Raw genomic sequence first — 22,993 nt, 5'->3', positions numbered from 1 at the left:
ACCCAAGACTGCAATCTCCCCCTCACTGACTGATCCCTACACAACACTGCAATCACCCCCTCCCTGACTGATTCCTACCAACAGTGTAATCTCCCCCTCCCTGACTGATCCCTACCCAACATGGCAATCTATCCCTCCGTGACTGATTCTTAACCAAGACTGCACTCATCACCTCACTGACTGATCCCTACACAACACTGCAATCTCCCCCTCCCTGACTGATCCCTACCCAACACTGTACTCACCCTCTCCCTGACTGATCCCTACCCAATACTGCAATCACCCGCTCCCTGACTGATCCCTACCCAACACTACAATCTCCCCATCCCTGACGGATTCGTACACAACACTGCAATCTACCCCTTCCTGACTGATCCCTACCCAACACTGCAATCTCCCCCACCCTGACTGATCCCAACCCAACACTGCAATCACCCCCTCCCTGACTGATCCCTACCCAACACTGCAATCTCCCCATCCCTGACGGATTCGTACTCAACACTGCAATCTACCCCTTCCTGACTGATCCCTACACAACACTGCAATCACCCCCTCCCTTACTGATCCCAACCCAACACAGCAATCATCCCCTCCCTCACTGATCCCTCCCCAACACTGCATTCACGCCCTCCCTGACTGATTCCTACCCAACACTACAATCTCCCCTTCCCTGACTGATCCCTACCCAACACTGCAATCTCCCCCTACCTGACTGATCCCTACCGAACACTGCAATCTCCCCCTCCCTGACTGATCCCTACCCAACACTGCAATCTCCCCCTCCCTGACTGATCCCTACCCAACACTGTAATCTACCCCCTCACTGACTGATCCCAACCCAACACAGCAATCATTCCCTCCCTCACTGATCCCTACCCTACACTGCATTCACCCCCTCCCTGACTGGTCCCTATCCAACACTGCTATCTACCCCTTACTGACTGATCCCTACCCAAAACTGCAATCACCCCCTCCCTGACTGATCCCTACCAAACACTGCAATCTCCCGCTCACTGACTGATCCCTGCCCAACACTGCAATCTCCCCATCCCTGACTGATCCCTACCCAACACTGCACTCACCACCTCCCTGACTGATCCCTACTCAGCACAGCAATCTCCACCTCCCTGACTGATCCTTATCCAACACTGCAATCTCCCCCTCCCTGTCTGATTCTTACCCAACACTGCAATCTCTCCCTCCCTCACTGATCCCTACCCAACACTGCAATCACCTCCTCCCTGACTGATCCTTATCCAACACTGCAATCTCCCCTCCCTGACTGATGCCTACCCAACACTGCAATCTCCCCTCTCTCACTGATCCCAACCCAACAATGCAATCACCCTATTCCCTGACTGATCACTATCCATCACTGCAATCTCCCCCACCCTGACTGATCCTGACCCAACCCTGCAATCTCCCCCTCACTGACTGATCCCTACCCAACACGGCAAACTTCCCCTCCCTGACTTACCCCTACCCAACACTGCATTCACCCCCTCCCTGACTGGTCCCTACCCAACACTGCAATCTTCCCGTTTCTGACTGATCCCTACCCAACACTGCATTCTCCCCCTACCGGACTGATCCCTACCCAAGACTGCAATCACCCCCTCACTGACTGATCCCTACCCAACTCTGCAATCACCCCCTCCCTGACTGATTCCTACCCAACAGTGTAATCTCCCCCTCCCTGACTGATCCCTACCCAACACGGCAATCAATCCCTCCCTGACTGATTCTTAACCAAGACTGCACTCACCCCCTCCCTGACTGATCCCTACACGACACTGCAATCTCCCCCACCCTGACTGATCCCTACCCAACACTGTACTCACCCCCTCCCTGACTGATCCCTACCCAACACTGCAATTACCCGCTCCCTGACTGATAGCTACCCAACACTGCGATCTCCCCATCCCTGACGGATTCGTACACAACACTGCAATCTACCCCTTCCTGACTGATCCCTACCCAACACTGCAATCTCCCCCACCCTGACTGATCCCAACACAACACTGCAATCACCGCCTCCCTGACTGATCCCTACCCAACACTGCAACCTCCCCATCCCTGACGGATTCGTACCCAACACTGCAATCTACCCCTTCCTGACTGATCCCTACCCAACACTGCAATCACCCCCTCCCTGACTGATCCCAACCCAACACAGCAATCAACCCCTCCCTCACTGATCCCTACCCAACACTGCATTCACCCCCTCCCTGACTGATTCCTGACCCAACACTGCAATCTCCCCCTCCCTGACTGATCCCTACCCAACACTGCAATCTCCCCCTCCCTGACTGATCCCTACCCAACACTGCAATCTCCCCCTCCCTGATTGATCCCTACCCAACACTGCAATCTCCCCCACCCTGACTGATCCCTACCCAACACGGTAATCTACCCCCTCACTGACTGATCCCAACCCAACACAGCAATCATCCCCTGCCTCACTGGTCCCTACCATACACTGCACTCACCCCCTCCCTGACTGGTCCCTATCCAACACTGCAATCTACCCCTTACTGACTGATCCCTACCCAAAACTGCAATCACCCCCTCCCTGACTGATCCCTACCAAACATTGCAATCTCCCCCTCACTGACTGATACCTGCCCCACACTAAATTCACCCCCTCCCTGACTGATCCTTATCCAACACTGCCATCTCCCCCTCCCTGACTGATCCCCGCCCAACACTGCAATCTCCCCCTCCTTGACTTATCCCTACCCAACACTGCACTCAGCACCTACCTGACTGAACCCTACTCAGCACAGCAATCTCCCCCTCCCTGACTGATCCTTATCCAACACTGCAATCTCCCCCTCCCTGTCTGATTCTTACCCAACACTGCAATCTCCCCCTCCCTCACTGATCCCTACCCAACACTGCAATCTCCCCCTCTCTGACTGATCCCTACCCAACACTGCAATCTTCCCCTCCCTGACTGATCCCTACACAACACTGCAATCTCCCCCTCCCTGACTGGTCCCTACCCAACACTGCACTCACCCCTTCCCTGACTGATCCCTACCCAACACTGCAATCTCCCCCTCTCTGACTGATCCCTACCCAACACTGCAATCTCCCCCTCCCTGACTGATTCCTACACATCACTGCAATCTCCCCCTCCCTGACTGATCCCTACCCAACACTGTACTCACCCCCTCCCTGACTGACCGCTATCCAACACTGCAATCTCCACACTCCCTGGCTGATCCCTACCCAACACTGTAATCACCCCCTCCCTGACTGATCCCTACCCAACACTGTACTCACCCCCTCCCTGACTGACCGCTATCCAACACTGCAATCTCCACACTCCCTGGCTGATCCCTACCCAACACTGCAATCACCCCCTCCCTGACTAAACCCGAGCCAACACGGCACTCACCCCATCACTGACTGATCCCTACGCAAAGCTGCAATCATCCCCTCCCTGACTGATCCCTATCCAACACTGCAATCTCCCCCTCAATTACTGATCCCTACCAACACGGTAATCTCCCCCTCCCTGTTGGTCACTACCCAACACTGCCATCTCCCGTCTCGCTGACTGATTCTACACAACACTGTACTCACCCCCTCCCTGACTGATTCTTACCCAACACTGCAATCACCTCCTACATGACGGATCCCTGCACAACATTGGACTCAACCCCTTCCTGACTGATCCCTACCGAACACTGTAATCTCCCCCTCCCAGACTCATCCCGACACCACACTGCACTCAACCCCTCCCTGACTGATCCCTACCCAACACTGCAATCACCTCCTCCCTGACTGATCCTTATCCAACACTGCAATCTCCCCCTCCCTGACTGATGCCTACCCAACACTGCAATCTCCCCTCTCTCACTGATCCCAACCCAACACTGCAATCACCCTATTCCCTGACTGAACCCAACCCAACACTGCAATCACCCCCTCCCTGACTGATCCCAACCCAACACAGCAATCATCCCCTCCCTCACTGATCCCTACCAAACACTGCACTCACCCCCTCCCTGACTGGTCCCTACCCAACACTGCAATCTACCCCTTCCTGACTGATCCCTACCCAACACTGCAATCTTCCCCTACCGGACTGATCCCTACCCAACACTGCAATCTCCCCCTCACTGACTGATCCCTACCCAACACTGCAATCAACCCCTCCCTGACTGATTCCTACCAAACACTGCAATCTCCCCATATCTGACTGATCCCTGCCCCACACTAAATTCACCCCCTCCCTGACGTATCCTTATCCAACACTGCAATCTCCCCCTTCCTGACTGATCCCTACCCAACACTGCAATCTCCCCATCCCTGACGGATTCGTACCCAACACTGCAATCTACCCCTTCCTGACTGATCCCTACCCAACACTGCAATCTCCCCCTCCCTGACTGATCCCAACCCAACACTGCAATCTCCCCCACCCTGACTGATCCCAACCCAACACTGCAATCACCCCCTCCCTGACTGATCCCAACCCAACACAGCAATTATCCCCTCCCTCACTGCAATCTTCCTGCAATCTACCCCTTCCTGACTGATCCCGACCCAACACTGCAATCTTCCCCTCCCTGACTGGTCCCTACCCAACCCTGCACTCACCCCTTCCCTGACTGATCCCGACCCAACACTGCAATCTCCCCCTCCCTGACTGATCGCTATCCAACACTGCAATCTCCCCCTCCCTTTCTGATTCTTACCCAACACTGCAATCTCCCCCTCCCCTACTGATCCCTACCCAACACTGCAATCTCCCCCTCTCTGACTGATCACTACCCAACACTGCAATCTCCCCCTCCCTGACTGATCCCTGCCCAACACTGCAATCTCCCCCTCCCTGACTGATCCTTATCCAACACTGCAATCTCCCCCTCCCTGTCTGATTCTTACCCAACACTGCAATCTCCCCCTCCCTCACTGATCCCTACCCAACACTGCAATCTCCCCCTCTCTGGCTGATCCCTACCCAACACTGCAATCTCCCCCTCTCTGACTGATCCCTACCCAACACTGCAATCTCCCCCTCCCTGACTGATGCCTACACATCACTGCAATCTCCCCCTCTCTGATTGATCCTTACCCAACACTGCAATCTCCCCCTCCATGACTGATCCTTACACATCACTGCAATCTCCCCCTCCCTGACTGATCCCTACCCAACACTGCACTCACCCCTTCCCTGACTGATCCCTTCCCAACACTGCAATCTCCCCCTCCCTGACTGATCGCTATCCAACACTGCAATCTCCCCACTCCCTGGCTGATCCCTACCCAACACTGCAATCTCCCCCTCCCTGATTGATCCCTACTCAGCACTGCAAACTCCCCCTCCCTGACTGATCCTTATCCAACACTGCAATCTCCCCCTCCCTGACTGATTCTTACCCAACACTGCAATCTCCCCCTCCCTCACTGATCCCTACCCAACACTGCAATCACCTCCTCCCTGACTGATCCTTATCCAACACTGCAATCTTCCCCTCCCTGACTGATGCCTTCCCAACACTGCAATCTCCACTCTCTCACTGATCCCAACCCAACACTGCAATCACCCTATTCCCTGACTGATAACTATCCATCACTGCAATCTCCCCACTCTCAGTGATCCTGACCCAACACTGCAATCTCCCCCTCACTGACTGATCCCTACCCAACACGGCAAACTTCCCCTCCCTGACTGACCCCTATCCAACACTGCAATCTCCCCGTCCCAAACTGATCCCTACCCAACACTGCAATCACCCCCTCCCTGACTGATCCCAACCCAACACAGCAATCATCCCCTCCCTCACTGATCCCTATCCAACACTGCAATCTCCCCGTCCCAAACTGATCCCTACCCAACACTGCAATCTCCCCCTTCCTGACTGATCCCTACCCAACACTGCAATCTTCCCCTACCGGACTGATCCCTACCCAACACTGCAATCACCCCCTCCCTGACTGATCCCTACCCAACACTGTAATCTCCCCCTCCCTGACTGATCCCTACCCAACACGGCAATCATCCCCTCCCTCACTGATCCCTACCCAACAGTGCACTCACCCCCTCCCTGACTGATCCCAACCCAACACAGCAATCATCCCCTCCCTCACTGATCCCTACGCAACAGTGCACTCACCCCCTCCCTGACTGGTCCCAACCCAACACTGCAATCTACCCCTTCCTGACTGATCCCTACCCAACACTGCAATCACCCCCTCCCTGACTGATCCCTACCCAACACTGTAATCTCCCCCTCCCTGACTGATCCCTACCCAACACGGCAATCATCCCCTCCCTCACTGATCCCTACCCAACAGTGCACTCACCCCCTCCCTGACTGATCCCAACCCAACACAGCAATCATCCCCTCCCTCACTGATCCCTACGCAACAGTGCACTCACCCCCTCCCTGACTGGTCCCAACCCAACACTGCAATCTAGCCCTTCCTGACTGATCCCTACCCAACACTGCAACCTCCCCTTACCGGACTGATCCCTACACAACACTGCAATCTCCCCCTCACTGACTGATCCCTACCCAACACTGCAATCTCCCCCTCCCCTACTGATCCCTACCCAACACTGCAATCTCCCCACTCCCTGGCTGATCCCTACCCAACACTGCAATCTCCCTCTCCCTGACTGATCCCTACCCAACACTGCAATCACCCCCTCCCTGACTAATCCCGAGCCAACACGGCACTCACCTCATCACTGACTGATCCCTACCCAAAGCTGCACTCACCCCCTCCCTGACTGATCCCTATCCAACACTGCAATCTCCCCCTCAATTACTGATCCCTACCAACACTGTAATCTCCCCCTCCCTGATTGATCACTACCCAACACTGCCATCTCCCGTCTCGCTGTCTGATTCTACACAACACTGTACTCACCCCCTCCCTGATTGATTCTTACCCAACACTGCAATCACCTCCTACATGACGGATCCCTACACAACATTGGACTCAACCCCTTCCCGACTGATCCCTACCGAACACTGTAATCACCCCCTCCCTGACTAATACGGACACAACACTGCACTCAACCCCTCCCTGACTGATTCCTACCCAACACTGCAATCACCTCCTCCCTGACTGATCCTTATCCAACACTACAATCTCCCCCTCCCTGACTGATGCCTACCCAACACTGCAATCTCCCCTCTCTCACTGATCCCAACCCAACACTGCAATCACCCTATTCCCTGACTGATCACTATCCATCACTGCAATCTCCCCCACCCTGACTGATCCTGACCCAACACTGCAATCTCCCCCTCACTGACTGATCCCTACCCAACACGGCAAACTTCCCCTCCCTGACTGACCCCTATCCAACACTGCAATCACCCCCTCCCTGACTGATCCCAACCCAACTCAGCAATCATCCCCTCCCTCACTGATCCCTACCCAACACTGCACTCACCCCCTCCCTGACTGGTCCCGACCCAACACTGCAATCTACCCCTTCCTGACTGATCCCTACCCAACACTGCAATCTCCCCCTACCGGACTGATCCCTACCCAACACTGCAATCTCCCCCTCCCTGACTGATCCCTTCACAACAATGCAATCTCCCACTCCCTGATTGATCCCTACCCAACAGTGCAAGCACCCACTCCCTGACTGATTCCTACCCAACACTGCAATCTCCCGCTCCCTGACTGATCGCTACCCAACACTGCAAACTACCCCTTCCTGACTGATCCCTACCCAACACTGCAATCTTCCCCTACCGGACTGATCCCTACCCAACACTGCAAACTCCCACTCACTGACTGATCCCTACCCAACACTGCAATCTCCCCCTCCCTGACTGATTCCTACCAAACACTGCAATCTCCCCCTATCTGACTGATCCCTGCCCCACACTAAATTCACCCCCTCCCTGACTTTTCCTTATCCAACACTGCAATCTCCCCCTTCCTGACTGATCCCTACCCAACACTGCAATCTCCCCCTCCCTGACTGATCCTTATCCAACACTGCAATCTCCCCCTCCCTGTCTGATACTTACCCAACACTGCAATCTCCCCCTCCCTCACTGATCCCTACCCAACACTGCAATCACCTCCTCCCTGACTGATCCTTATCCAACACTGCAATCAACCCCTCCCTGACTGATGCCTACCCAACACTGCAGTCTCCACTCTCTCACTGATCCCAACCCAACACTGCAATCACCCTATTCCCTGACTGATCACTATCCATCACTGCAATCTCCCCCACCCTGAGAGATCCTGACCCAACACTGCAATCTCCCCCTCACTGATTGATCCCTACCCAACACGGCAAACTTCCCCTCCCTGACTGACCCCTATCCAACACTGCAATCTCCCCCTCCCTAACTGATCCCTACCCAACACTGCAATCACCCCCTCTCTGACTGATCCCAACCCAACACAGCAATCATCCCCTCCCTCACTGATCCCTACCCAACACTGCACTCACCCCCTCCCTGACTGGTCCCTACCCAACACTGCAATCTACCCCTTCCTGACTGATCCCTACCCAACACTGCAATCTCCCCTTACCGGACAGATCCCTACCCAAGACTGCAATCTGCCCCTCACTGACTGATCCCTACCCAACAGTGCAATCACCCCCTCCCTGACTGATCCCTTCACAACAATGCAATCTCCCACTCCCTGATTGATCCCAACCCAACAGTGCAAGCACCCCCACCCTGACTGATTCCTACCCAACACTGCAATCTTCCCCTACCGGACTGATCCCTACCAAACACTGCAATCTCCCCCTATCTGACTGATCCCTGCTCCACACTAAATTCACCCCCTCCCTGCCTTTTCCTTATCCAACACTGCAATCTCCCCCTTCCTGACTGATCCCTACCCAACACTGCACTCACCACCTCCCTGACTGATCCTTATCCAACACTGCAATCTCCCCCTCCCTGACTGATTCTTACCCAACACTGCAATCTCCCCCTCCCTCACTGATCCCTACCCAACACTGCAATCACCTCCTCCCTGACTGATCCTTATCCAACACTGCAATCTCCCCCTCCCTGACTGGTCCCTACCCAACACTGCAATCTACCCCTTCCTGACTGATCCCTACACAAAACTGCAATCACCCCCTCCCTGACTGATCCCTACCCAAGACTGCAATCTCCCCCTCACTGACTGATCCCTGCCCCACACGAAATTCACCCCCTCACTGACTGATCCTTATCCAACACTGCCATCTCCCCCTCCCTGATTGATCCCTACTCAGCACTGCAAACTCCCCCTCCCTGACTGATCCTTATCCAACACTGCAATCTCCCCCTCCCTGACTGATTCTTACCCAACACTGCAATCTCCCCCTAACTCACTGATCCCTACCCAACACTGCAATCACCTCCTCCCTGACTGATCCTTATCCAACACTGCAATCTTCCCCTCCCTGACTGATACCTTCCCAACACTGCAATCTCCACTCTCTCACTGATCCCAACCCAACACTGCAATCACCCTATTCCCTGACTGATAACTATCCATCACTGCAATCTCCCCACTCTCAGTGTTCCTGACCCAACACTGCAATCTCCCCCTCACTGACTGATCCCTACCCAACACGGCAGACTTCCCCTCCCTGACTGACCCCTATCCAACACTGCAATCTCCCCGTCCCAAACTGATCCCTACCCAACACTGCAATCACCCCCTCCCTGACTGATCCCAACCCAACACAGCAATCTTCCCCTACCGGACTGATCCCTACCCAACACTGCAATCTCCCCCTCACTGACTGATCCCTACCCAACACTGCAATCACCTCCTCCCTGACTGATCCTTATCCAACACTGCAATCTTCCCCTCCCTGACTGATACCTTCCCAACACTGCAATCTCCACTCTCTCACTGATCCCAACCCAACACTGCAATCACCCTATTCCCTGACTGATAACTATCCATCACTGCAATCTCCCCACTCTCAGTGTTCCTGACCCAACACTGCAATCTCCCCCTCACTGACTGATCCCTACCCAACACGGCAAACTTCCCCTCCCTGACTGACCCCTATCCAACACTGCAATCTCCCCGTCCCAAACTGATCCCTACCCAACACTGCAATCACCCCCTCCCTGACTGATCCCAACCCAACACAGCAATCTTCCCCTACCGGACTGATCCCTACCCAACACTGCAATCTCCCCCTCACTGACTGATCCCTACCCAACACTGCAATCACCCCCTCCCTGACTGATCCCTACCCAACACTGTAATCTCCCTCTCCCTGACTGATCCCTACCCAACACGGCAATCATCCCCTCCCTTTACTGATCCCTACCCAACAGTGCACTCACCCCCTCCCTGACTGATCCCAACCCAACACAGCAATCTTCCCCTACCGGACTGATCCCTACCCAACACTGCAATCTCCCCCTCACTGACTGATCCCTACCCAACACTGTAATCTCCCCCTCCCTGATTGGTCCCTACCCAACACTGCAATCTACCCCTTCCTGACTGATCCCTACCCAACACTGCAATCTTCCCCTACCGGACTGATCCCTACCCAACACTGCAATCTCCCCCTCACTGACTGATCCCTACCCAACACTGCAATCACCCCCTCCCTGACTGATCCCTACCCAACACTGTAATCTCCCCCTCCCTGACTGATCCCTACCCAACACGGCAATCATCCCCTCCCTCACTGATCCCTACCCAACAGTGCACTCACCCCCTCCCTGACTGATCCCAACCCAACACTGCAATCTACCCCTTCCTGACTGATCCCTACCCAAAACTGCAATCTCCCCTTACCGGACCGATCCCTACATAACACTGCAATCTCCCCCTCACTGACTGATCCCTACCCAACACTGCAATCACCCCCTCGCTGACTGATCCCTTCACAACAATGCAATCTCCCGCTCCCTGATTGATCCCTACCCAACAGTGCAAGCACCCCCTCCCTGACTGATTCCTACCCAACACTGCAATCTCACCCTCCCTCACTGATCCCTTCCCAACACTGCAATCTCCCCCTCTCTGACTGATCCCTACACAACACTGCAATCTTCCCCTCCCTGACTGGTCCCTACACAACCCTGCACTCACCCCTTCCCTGACTGATCCCGACCCAACACTGCAATCTCCCCCTCCCTGACTGATCGCTATCCAACACTGCAATCTCCTCCTCCCTTTCTGATTCTTACCCAACACTGCAATCTCCCCCTCCCCTACTGATCCCTACCCAACACTGCAATCTCCCCGTCTCTGACTGATCCCTACCCAACACTGCAATCTCCCCCTCCCTGACTGATCCCTGCCCAACACTGCTATCTCCCCCTCCCTGACTGATCCTTATCCAACACTGCAATCTCCCCCTCCCTGTCTGATTCTTACCCAACACTGCAATCTCCCCCTCCCTCACTGATCCCTACCCAACACTGCAATCTCCCCCTCCCTGTCTGATTCTTACCCAACACTGCAATCTCCCCCTCCCTCACTGATCCCTACCCAACACTGCAATCTCCCCCTCTCTGGCTGATCCCAACCCAACAGTTCAATCTCCCCCTCTCTGACTGATCCCTACCCAACACTGCAATCTCCCCCTCCCTGACTGATGCCTACACATCACTGCAATCTCCCCCTCTCTGATTGATCCTTACCCAACACTGCAATCTCCCCCTCCATGACTGATCCTTACACATCACTGCAATCTCCCCCTCCCTGACTGATCCCTACCCAACACTGCACTCACCCCTTCCCTGACTGATCCCTTCCCAACACTGCAATCTCCCCCTCCCTGACTGATCGCTATCCAACACTGCAATCTCCCCACTCCCTGGCTGATCCCTACCCAACACTGCAATCTCCCCACACCCTGACTGATCCCTACCCAACACTGCACTCACCCCTTCCCTGACTGATCGCTATCCAACACTGCAATCTCCCCACTCCCTGGCTGATCCCTACCCAACACTGCAATCTCCCCACACCCTGACTGATCCCTACCCAACACTGCAATCACCCCCTGCCTGACTAATCCCGAGCCAACACGGCACTCACCCCATCACTGACTGATCCCTACCCAAAGCTGCAATCACCCCCTCCCTGACTGATCCCTATCCAACACTGCAATCTCCCCCTCAATTAATGATCCCTACCAACACTGTAATCTCCCCCTCCCTGATTGATCACTACCCAACACTGCCATCTCCCGTCTCGCTGACTGATTCTACACAACACTGTACTCACCCCCTCCCTGACTGATTCTTACCCAACACTGCAATCACCCGCTACATGACGGATCCCTACACAACATTGGACTCAACCCCTTCCTGACTGATCCCTACCGAACACTGTAATCTCCCCCTCCCTGACTGATCCTTATCCAACACTGCAATCTCCCCCTCACTGACTGATCCCTACCCAACACTGCAATCACCTCCTCCCTGACTGATCCTTATCCACCACTGCAATCTCCCCCTCCCTCACTGATCCCTACCCAACACTGCAATCTCCCCTCTCTCACTGATCCCAACCCAACACTGCAATCACCCTATTCCCTGACTGATCACTATCCATCACTGCAATCTCCTCCACCCTGACTGATCCTGACCCAACACTGCAATCTCCCCCTCACTGACTGATCCCTACCCAACACGGCAAACTTCCCCTCCCTGACTGATCCCAACCCAACACAGCAATCATCCCCTCCCTCACAGATCCCTACCCAACACTGCACTCACCCCCTCCCTGACTGGTCCCTACCCAACACTGCAATGTACCCCTTCCTGACTGATCCCTACCCAACACTGCAATCTCCCCCTACCGGACTGATCCCTACCCAACACTGCAATCTCCCCCTCACTGTCTGATCCCTACCCAACACTGCAATCACCCCCTCCCTGACTGATCCCTACACAACAATGCAATCTCCCACTCCCTGATTGATCCCTACCCAACAGTGCAAGCACCTCTCCCTGACTGATTCCTACGCAACACTGCAATCTCCCCCTCCCTGACTGATCCCTACCCAACACTGACATCTCCCCCTCCCTGACTAATCCCTACCCAACACTGCAATCATCCCCTCCCTGACTGATCCCTACCCAACACTGCAATCTCCCCCTCCCTGGCTGATCCCTACCCAACACTGTAATCTACCCCCTCACTGACTGATCCCAAGCCAACACAGCAATCATCCCCTCCCTCACTGATCCCTACTCAACACTGCACTCACCTCCTCCCTGACTGGTCCCTACCCAACACTGCAATCTACCCCTTCCTGACTGATCCTTACCCAAAACTGCAATCACCCCCTCCCTGACTGATCCCTACACATCACTGCAATCTCCCCCTCTATGACTGATCCCTACCCAACACTGCACTCACCCCTTCCCTGACTGATCCCTTCCCAACACTGCAAGCTCCCCCTCCCTGACTGATCGCTATCCACCACTGCAATCACCCCACTCCCTGGCTGATCCCTACCCAACACTGCAATCACCCCACACCCTGACTGTTCCCTACACAACACTGCAATCACCCCCTCCCTGACTAATCCCGAGCCAACACGGCACTCACCCCATCACTGACTGATCCCTACCCAAAGCTGAAATCACCCCCTCCCTGACTGATCCCTATCCAACACTGCAATCTCCCCCTCCCTTACTGATCCCTATCCAACACTGCAATCTCCACCCTCCTGACAGATCCCTACCCAAGACTGTAATCTCTGCCCTCACTGACTGATCCCGACCCAACACTGCAATCACACCCTCCCTGACTGATTCCAACCCAATACTGCAATCTCCCCTTCCCTGACTGATCCCTACCCAACATTCCACCTCCCCATCCCTGACTGATCCCTACCCAACACTGTAATCTCCGCCTACCTGTCTGATCCCCACACAACACTGCAATCTCCCCCTCCCTGACTGATCCAAACCCAACACTGTAATCTACCCCCTCACTGACTGATCCCAACCCAACACAGCAATCATCCTCTCCCTCACTGATCCCTACCGAACACTGAACTCACACCCTCCCTGACTGGTCCCTACCCAACACTGCAATCTACCCCTTCCGGACTGATCCCTACCCAACACTGCAATCTCCCCCTGCCTGTCTGATCCCTACCCAACACTGCAATCTCCCCCTCACTGACTGATCCCTACCCAACACTGCAATCACCCCCTCCCTGACTGATCCCTACCCAACACTGTAATCTCCCACTCCCTGACTGATCCCTACACAACACTGCAATCTCCCCCTCCCTGACTTATCCTTATCCAACAATGCAACCTCCCACTCCCTGACTGATTCTTACCCAAAACTGCAATCTCCCCCTCCCTCACTGATCCCTACCCAACACTGCAATCAACTCCTCCCTGACTGATCCTTATCCAACACTGCAATCTCCCCCTCCCTGACTGATGCCTTCCCAACACTGCAATCTCCCCCTCCCTCACTGATCCCTACCCAACACTGCAATCTCCCCCTACCTGACTGATCCCTACCCAACACTGCAATCTGCCCCTCCCTCACTGATCCCTACACAACACTGCAATCTCCCACTCCCTGACTGATCCCTACCCAACACTGCAATCTCCCCATCCCTGACTGATTCCTACGCAACACTGCAATCTCCCCCTCCCTGACTGATCCCTACCCAACACTGACATCTCCCCCTCCCTGACTAATCCCTACCCAACACTGCAATCATCCCCTCCCTGACTGATCCCTACCCAACACTGCAATCTCCCCCTCCCTGGCTGATCCCTACCCAACACTGTAATCTACCCCCTCACTGACTGATCCCAAGCCAACACAGCAATCATCCCCTCCCTCACTGATCCCTACTCAACACTGCACTCACCTCCTCCCTGACTGGTCCCTACCCAACACTGCAATCTACCCCTTCCTGACTGATCCTTACCCAAAACTGCAATCACCCCCTCCCTGACTGATCCCTACACATCACTGCAATCTCCCCCTCTATGACTGATCCCTACCCAACACTGCACTCACCCCTTCCCTGACTGATCCCTTCCCAACACTGCAATCTCCCCCTCCCTGACTGATCGCTATCCAACACTGCAATCACCCCACTCCCTGGCTGATCCCTACCCAACACTGCAATCTCCCCACACCCTGACTGTTCCCTACACAACACTGCAATCACCCCCTCCCTGACTAATCCCGAGCCAACACGGCACTCACCCCATCACTGACTGAACCCTACCCAAAGCTGCAATCACCCCCTCCCTGACTGATCCCTATCCAACACTGCAATCTCCCCCTCCCTTACTGATCCCTATCCAACACTGCAATCTCCACCCCCCTGACAGATCCCTACCCAACACTGTAATCTCTGCCCTCACTGACTGATCCCTACCCAACACTGCAATCACACCCTCCCTGACTGATTCCAAACCAACACTGCAATCTCCCCTTCCCTGACTGATCCCTACCAAACATTCCACCTCCCCATCCCTGACTGATCCCTACCCAACACTGTAATCTCCGCCTACCTGTCTGATCCCCACACAACACTGCAATCTCCCCCTCCCTGACTGATCCAAACCCAACACTGTAATCTACCCCCTCACTGACTGATCCCAACCCAACACAGCAATCATCCTCTCCCTCACTGATCCCTACCGAACACTGAACTCACACCCTCCCTGACTGGTCCCTACCCAACACTGCAATCTACCCCTTCCTGACTGATCCCTACCCAACACTGCAATCTCCCCCTGCCTGTCTGATCCCTACCCAACACTGCAATCTCCCCCTCACTGACTGATCCCTACCCAACACTGCAATCACCCCCTCCCTGACTGATCCCTACCCAACACTGTAATCTCCCACTCCCTGACTGATCCCTACACAACACTGCAATCTCCCCCTCCCTGACTTATCCTTATCCAACAATGCAACCTCCCACTCCCTGACTGATTCTTACCCAAAACTGCAATCTCCCCCTCCCTCACTGATCCCTACCCAACACTGCAATCAACTCCTCCCTGACTGATCCTTATCCAACACTGCAATCTCCCCCTCCCTGACTGATGCCTTCCCAACACTGCAATCTCCCCCACCCTCACTGATCCCTACCCAACACTGCAATCTCCCCCTACCTGACTGATCCCTACCAAACACTGCAATCTCCACCTCCCTGACTGATCCCTACACAACACTGCACTCACCCCCTCCCTGACTGATCCCTACCCAACACTGCAATCTCCCCTTCCCTGACTGATTCCTACCCAACACTGCAATCTCCCCCTTCCTGACTGATCCCTACACAACACTGCAATCTCCCACTCCCTGACTGATCCATACCCAACAGTGCAATCATCCCCTCCCTGACTGATCCCGATCCAACACTGCAATCTCCCCCTCCCTGACTGATCCCTACCCACCACTGCACTCACCCCCTCCCTGACTGATCCCTACCCAACACTGCAATCTGCCCCTCCCTCACTGATCCCTACACAACACTGCAATCTCCCACTCCCTGACTGATCCCTACACAAAACTGCAATCACCCCCTCCCTGACTGATCCCAAACCAACACCGCAATCTCCCCCTCACAGAAGAATCCCTACCCAACACTGCAATCACCCACTCCCTGAATGATCGCTATTAACAATGCAATCTCTCAATCTCTTATGAAACCTTTCACAAATCAGCAATCTCCCCTTCCCTGACTGATTGCTATCCAACACTGCACCCACCCAATTCCCTGACTGATCCCTACCCAACACTGCCATCTCCCCCTCCCTAACTGAACCCTACCTAACACTGCAATCTCCCCCTCCCTGACTGATCCCTACCCAACACTGCACTCACCCAATCCCTGACTAATCTCTATCCAACACTGCAATCTCCACCTCCCTTACAGATACCTACCCAACACTGTAATCTCCCCCTCCCTGATTGATCCCTACCCAACACTGCAATCTCCCCTCTCGCTGACTGATACCTACACAACACTGTACTCACCCCTTCACTGACTGAATCTTACCCAACACTGCAATCACCCCCTACCTGACTGATCCCTAAACAACACTGCAATATCTCCCCCGGACTGTTCCCTACACACCACTGCAAACACGCCCTCCCTGACTGATCCCTACACAACAATGGACTCAATCCCTCCCTGACTGATCCCTACCCAACACTGTAACCTCCCCCTCCCTGAACAATACCGACACTACACTGCACTCAACCCCTCCCTGACTGATCCCTACCCAACCACTGCAATCTCCCCCTCCCTGACTGATCCCTACGCAACACTGCAATCACCCCCTCCCTGACTGAACCCTAAACAACACTGCAATCTCCCCGTCCCTGACTGATCGCAATCCAACACTACAATCTCCCCCTCCCTGACTGATCCCTACCAAACACTGCAATCTCCCCCTCCCTGACTGATCCTGACCCAACACTGCAATCTCCCCCCTCCCTGACTGATCCCTACGAAAAACTGCAATCACCCCCTCCCTGACTAAACCCTACACAACACTGCAATCTCGCCCTCGCTGACTGATCCCTACCCAACACTGCAATCACCGCAAACCCTGACTGATCACTACCCATCACTGCAATCTGCCCCTCCCTGACTGATCCCTCCCCAACACGGCAAACTCACCGTCCCTGACTGACCCCTATCCAACACTGCAATCACTCCCTCCCTGACTGATTCCTACCCAACACTGCAATCCTCCCTCCCTGACTGATCCCTACCCAACACTGCAATCAGCCCTCCCTGACTGATCCCGACCCAACACTGCAATCACCCCCTCTTTGACTGATCCCTACCCAACACTGCAATATCCCCCTCCTGACTGATCCCTACACAACACTAGACTCACCCCCTCCCTGACTGATCCCTCCCCAACACTGCAATCTCCCCCTACCTGACTGATCCCTACCCAACACTGTAATCTTCACCTTCCTGACTGATCCCTACGCAACAGTGCAATCACCCCCTCCCTGACTGATTCCTACGCAACAATGCAATCTCCCCCTGCCTGACTGATCCCTACCCAACACTGCAATCTCCGACTCCCTGACTGATCCCTACCCAACACTGCAATCTCCCCCTCCCTGACTGATCCCTACACAACACTGTAATCTACCCCCTCACTGACTGATCCCAACCCAACACTGCAATCTCAGTCACCCGGACTGATCCCTACCCAACACTGCAATCTCCCCCTCCCTGACTGATCCCTACACAACCCTGCAATCTCCCCCTCCCTGACTGTTCCTTACCGAACACTGCAAACAACCCCTCCCGGACTGATCACTACCCAACACTGCAATCTATCCCTCAATGACTGATTCTTATCCAACACTGCACTCACACCCTCCCTGACTGATCCCTACCCAACACTGCAATCTCCCCCTCCCTGACTGATTATTACCCAACGATGCACTCACCCCCTCCTTGACTGATCCCTACACAACACTGCACTCACACCCCTCCCTGACATTTCGCTACGCAACACTGCAATCACCCCCTCCCTTACTGATCCCTCCCCAACCCTGCAATCTCTCCCTCCCTGACTGATCCCTACCAAACACTGCAATCTCCACCTCCCTGACTGATCCCTACACAACACTGCACTCACCCCCTCCCTGACTGATCCCTACCCAACACTGCAATCTCCCCATCCCTGACTGATTCCTACCCAACACTGCAATCTCCCCCTTCCTGACTGATCCCTACACAACACTGCAATCTCCCACTCCCTGACTGATCCATACCCAACAGTGCAATCATCCCCTCCCTGACTGATCCCGATCCAACACTGCAATCTCCCCCTCCCTGACTGATCCCTACCCACCACTGCACTCACCCCCTCCCTGACTGATCCCTACCCAACACTGCAATCTCCCCATCCCTGACTGATCCCTACCCAACACTGCAATCTCCCCCTCCCTGACTGATTCATACCCAACACTGCAATCTCCCCCTCCCTGACTGATCCCTACCCAACACTGCCATATCCCACTCCCTGACTGATCCCTACCCAACACTGCCATATCCCACTCCCTGACTGATCCCTACCCAGCACTGCACTCACCCAAACCTGAATGATCCCTATCAAACACTGCAATCTCCCCCTCCCTCACTGATCCCTACCCAACACTGCAATCTCCCCCTCTCTGACTGATCCCTATCCAACACTGCAATCTCCCCCTCCCTGACTGGTCCCTACCCAATACTGCACTCACCCCTTCCCTGACTGATCGCTATCCAACACTGCAATCTACCCCTCCCTTTCTGATTCTTACCCAACACTGCAATCTCCCCCTCCCCTACTGATCCCTACCCAACACTGCAATCTCCCCCTCTCTGACTGATCCCTACCCAACACTGCAATCTCCCCTTCCCTGACTGATCCCTACACATCACTGCAATCTCCCCCTCCCTGACTGATCCCTACCCAACACTGCACTCACCCCTTCCCTGACTGTTCCCTTCCCAACACTGCAATCTCCCCACTCCCTGACTGATCCCTACCCAACACTGCAATCTCCCCACACCCTGACTGATCCCTACCCAACACTGCAATCACCCCCTCCCTGACTAATCCCGAACCAACACGGCACTCACCCCATCACTGACTGATCCCTGCCCAAAGCTGTAATCACCCCCTCCCTGACTGATCCCTATCCAACTCTGCAATCTCCCCCTCAATTAATGATCCCTACCAACACTGTAATCTCCCCCTCCCTGATTGATCACTACCCAACACTGCCATCTCCCGTCTCGCTGACTGATTCTACACAACACTGTGCTCACCCCCTCCCTGACTGATTCTTACCCAACACTGCAATCACCCCCTACATGACGGATCCCTACACAACATTGGACTCAACCCCTTCCTGACTGATCCCTACCGAACACTGTAATCTCCCCCTCCCTGACTAATGCCGACACCACACTGCACTCAACCCCTCCCTGACTGATCCCTACCCAACACTGCAATCACCTCCTCCCTGACTGATCCTGATCAAACACCGCAATCTCCCCCTCCCTGACTGATGCCTACCCAACACTGCAATCACCCTATTCCCTGACTGATCACTATCCATCACTGCAATCTCCCCCACCCTGACTGATCCTGACCCAACACTGCAATCTCCCCCTCACTGACTGATCCCTACGCAACACGGCAAACTTCCCCTCCCTGACTGATCACAACCCAACACAGCAATCATCCCCTCCCTCAATGATCCCTACACAACACTGCACTCACCACCTCCCTGACTGATCCCTACCCAACACTGCAATCTCCCCCTACCGGACTGATCCCTACCCAACACTGCAATCTCCCCCTCACTGACTGATCCCTACCCAACACTGCAATCACCCCCTCCCTGACTGATCCCGACACAACAATGCAATGTCCCAATCGCTGATTGATCCCTACCCAACAGTGTAAGCACCTCTCCCTGACTGATCCCTACCCAACACTGCAATCTCCCCCTACCGGACTGATCCCTACCCAACACTGCAATCTCCCCCTCACTGACTGATCCCTACCCAACACTGCAATCACCCCCTCCCTGACTGATCCCTACCCAACACTGCAATCTCCCCATCCCTGACTGATCCCTACCCAACACTGCAATCTCCCCCTCCCTGACTGATTCATACCCAACACTGCAATCTCCCCCTCCCTGACTGATCCCTACCCAACACTGCCATATCCCACTCCCTGACTGATCCCTACCCAGCACTGCACTCACCCAAACCTGAATGATCCCTATCAAACACTGCAATCACCCCCTCCCTCACTGATCCCTACCCAACACTGCAATCTCCCCCTCTCTGACTGATCCCTATCCAACACTGCAATCTCCCCCTCCCTGACTGATCCCTACACAACACTGCAATCTCCCCCTCCCTGACTGGTCCCTACCCAATACTGCACTCACCCCTTCCCTGACTGATCGCTATCCAACACTGCAATCTACCCCTCCCTTTCTGATTCTTACCCAACACTGCAATCTCCCCCTCCCCTACTGATCCCTACCCAACACTGCAATCTCCCCCTCTCTGACTGATCCCTACCCAACACTGCAATCTCCCCTTCCCTGACTGATCCCTACACATCACTGCAATCTCCCCCTCCCTGACTGATCCCTACCCAACACTGCACTCACCCCTTCCCTGACTGTTCCCTTCCCAACACTGCAATCTCCCCACTCCCTGACTGATCCCTACCCAACACTGCAATCTCCCCACACCCTGACTGATCCCTACCCAACACTGCAATCACCCCCTCCCTGACTAATCCCGAACCAACACGGCACTCACCCCATCACTGACTGATCCCTGCCCAAAGCTGCAATCACCCCCTCCCTGACTGATCCCTATCCAACTCTGCAATCTCCCCCTCAATTAATGATCCCTACCAACACTGTAATCTCCCCCTCCCTGATTGATCACTACCCAACACTGCCATCTCCCGTCTCGCTGACTGATTCTACACAACACTGTGCTCACCCCCTCCCTGACTGATTCTTACCCAACACTGCAATCACCCCCTACATGACGGATCCCTACACAACATTGGACTCAACCCCTTCCTGACTGATCCCTACCGAACACTGTAATCTCCCCCTCCCTGACTAATGCCGACACCACACTGCACTCAACCCCTCCCTGACTGATCCCTACCCAACACTGCAATCACCTCCTCCCTGACTGATCCTGATCAAACACCGCAATCTCCCCCTCCCTGACTGATGCCTACCCAACACTGCAATCACCCTATTCCCTGACTGATCACTATCCATCACTGCAATCTCCCCCACCCTGACTGATCCTGACCCAACACTGCAATCTCCCCCTCACTGACTGATCCCTACGCAACACGGCAAACTTCCCCTCCCTGACTGATCACAACCCAACACAGCAATCATCCCCTCCCTCAATGATCCCTACACAACACTGCACTCACCACCTCCCTGACTGATCCCTACCCAACACTGCAATCTCCCCCTACCGGACTGATCCCTACCCAACACTGCAATCTCCCCCTCACTGACTGATCCCTACCCAACACTGCAATCACCCCCTCCCTGACTGATCCCGACACAACAATGCAATGTCCCAATCGCTGATTGATCCCTACCCAACAGTGTAAGCACCTCTCCCTGACTGATCCCTACCCAACACTGCAATCTCCCCCTACCGGACTGATCCCTACCCAACACTGCAATCTCCCCCTCACTGACTGATCCCTACCCAACACTGCAATCACCCCCTCCCTGACTGATCCCTACCCAACACTGCAATCACCCTCTTCCCTGACTGATCACTATCCATTACTGCAATCTCCCCCACCCTGACTGATCCTGACCCAACACTGCAATCTCCCCCTCACTGACTGATCCCTACCCAACACTGCAATCACCCCCTCCCTGACAGATCCCTACCCAAAACTTCAATCTCCCCCTCCCTGACTGATCCCTACACAACACTGTAATCTACCCCCTCCCTGACAGATCCCTACCCAAAACTTCAATCTCCCCCTCCCTCACTGATCCCTACCCAACACTGCACTCACCTCCTCCCTGACTGGTCCCTACCCAACACTGCAATCTACCCCTTCTTGACTGATCCCTACGCAAAACTGCAATCACCCTCTCCCTGACTGATCCCTGCCCAAAACTGCAATCTCCCCCTCCCTGACTGATCCCTACACATCACTGCAATCTCCCCCTCCCTGACTGATCCCTACTCAGCACTGCAATCTCCCCCTCCCTGACTGATCCTTATCCAACACTGCAATCTCCCCCTCCCTGTCTGATTCTTACCCAACACTGCAATCTCCCCCTCCCTCACTGATCCCTGCCCAACACTGCAATCTCCCGCTCTCTGACTGATCCCTACCCAACACTGCAATCTCCCCCTCCCTGACTGATCCCTACCCAACACTGCAATCTCCCCCTCCCTGACTAATCCCTACCCAACACTGCAATGACCCCCTCCCTGACTGAT

Source organism: Chiloscyllium punctatum, unplaced genomic scaffold (assembly GCF_047496795.1).
Source record: "Chiloscyllium punctatum isolate Juve2018m unplaced genomic scaffold, sChiPun1.3 scaffold_95, whole genome shotgun sequence".
In the NCBI taxonomy this organism is placed as follows: Eukaryota; Metazoa; Chordata; class Chondrichthyes; order Orectolobiformes; family Hemiscylliidae; genus Chiloscyllium; species Chiloscyllium punctatum.
This window is presented reverse-complemented; position numbering follows the sequence as displayed.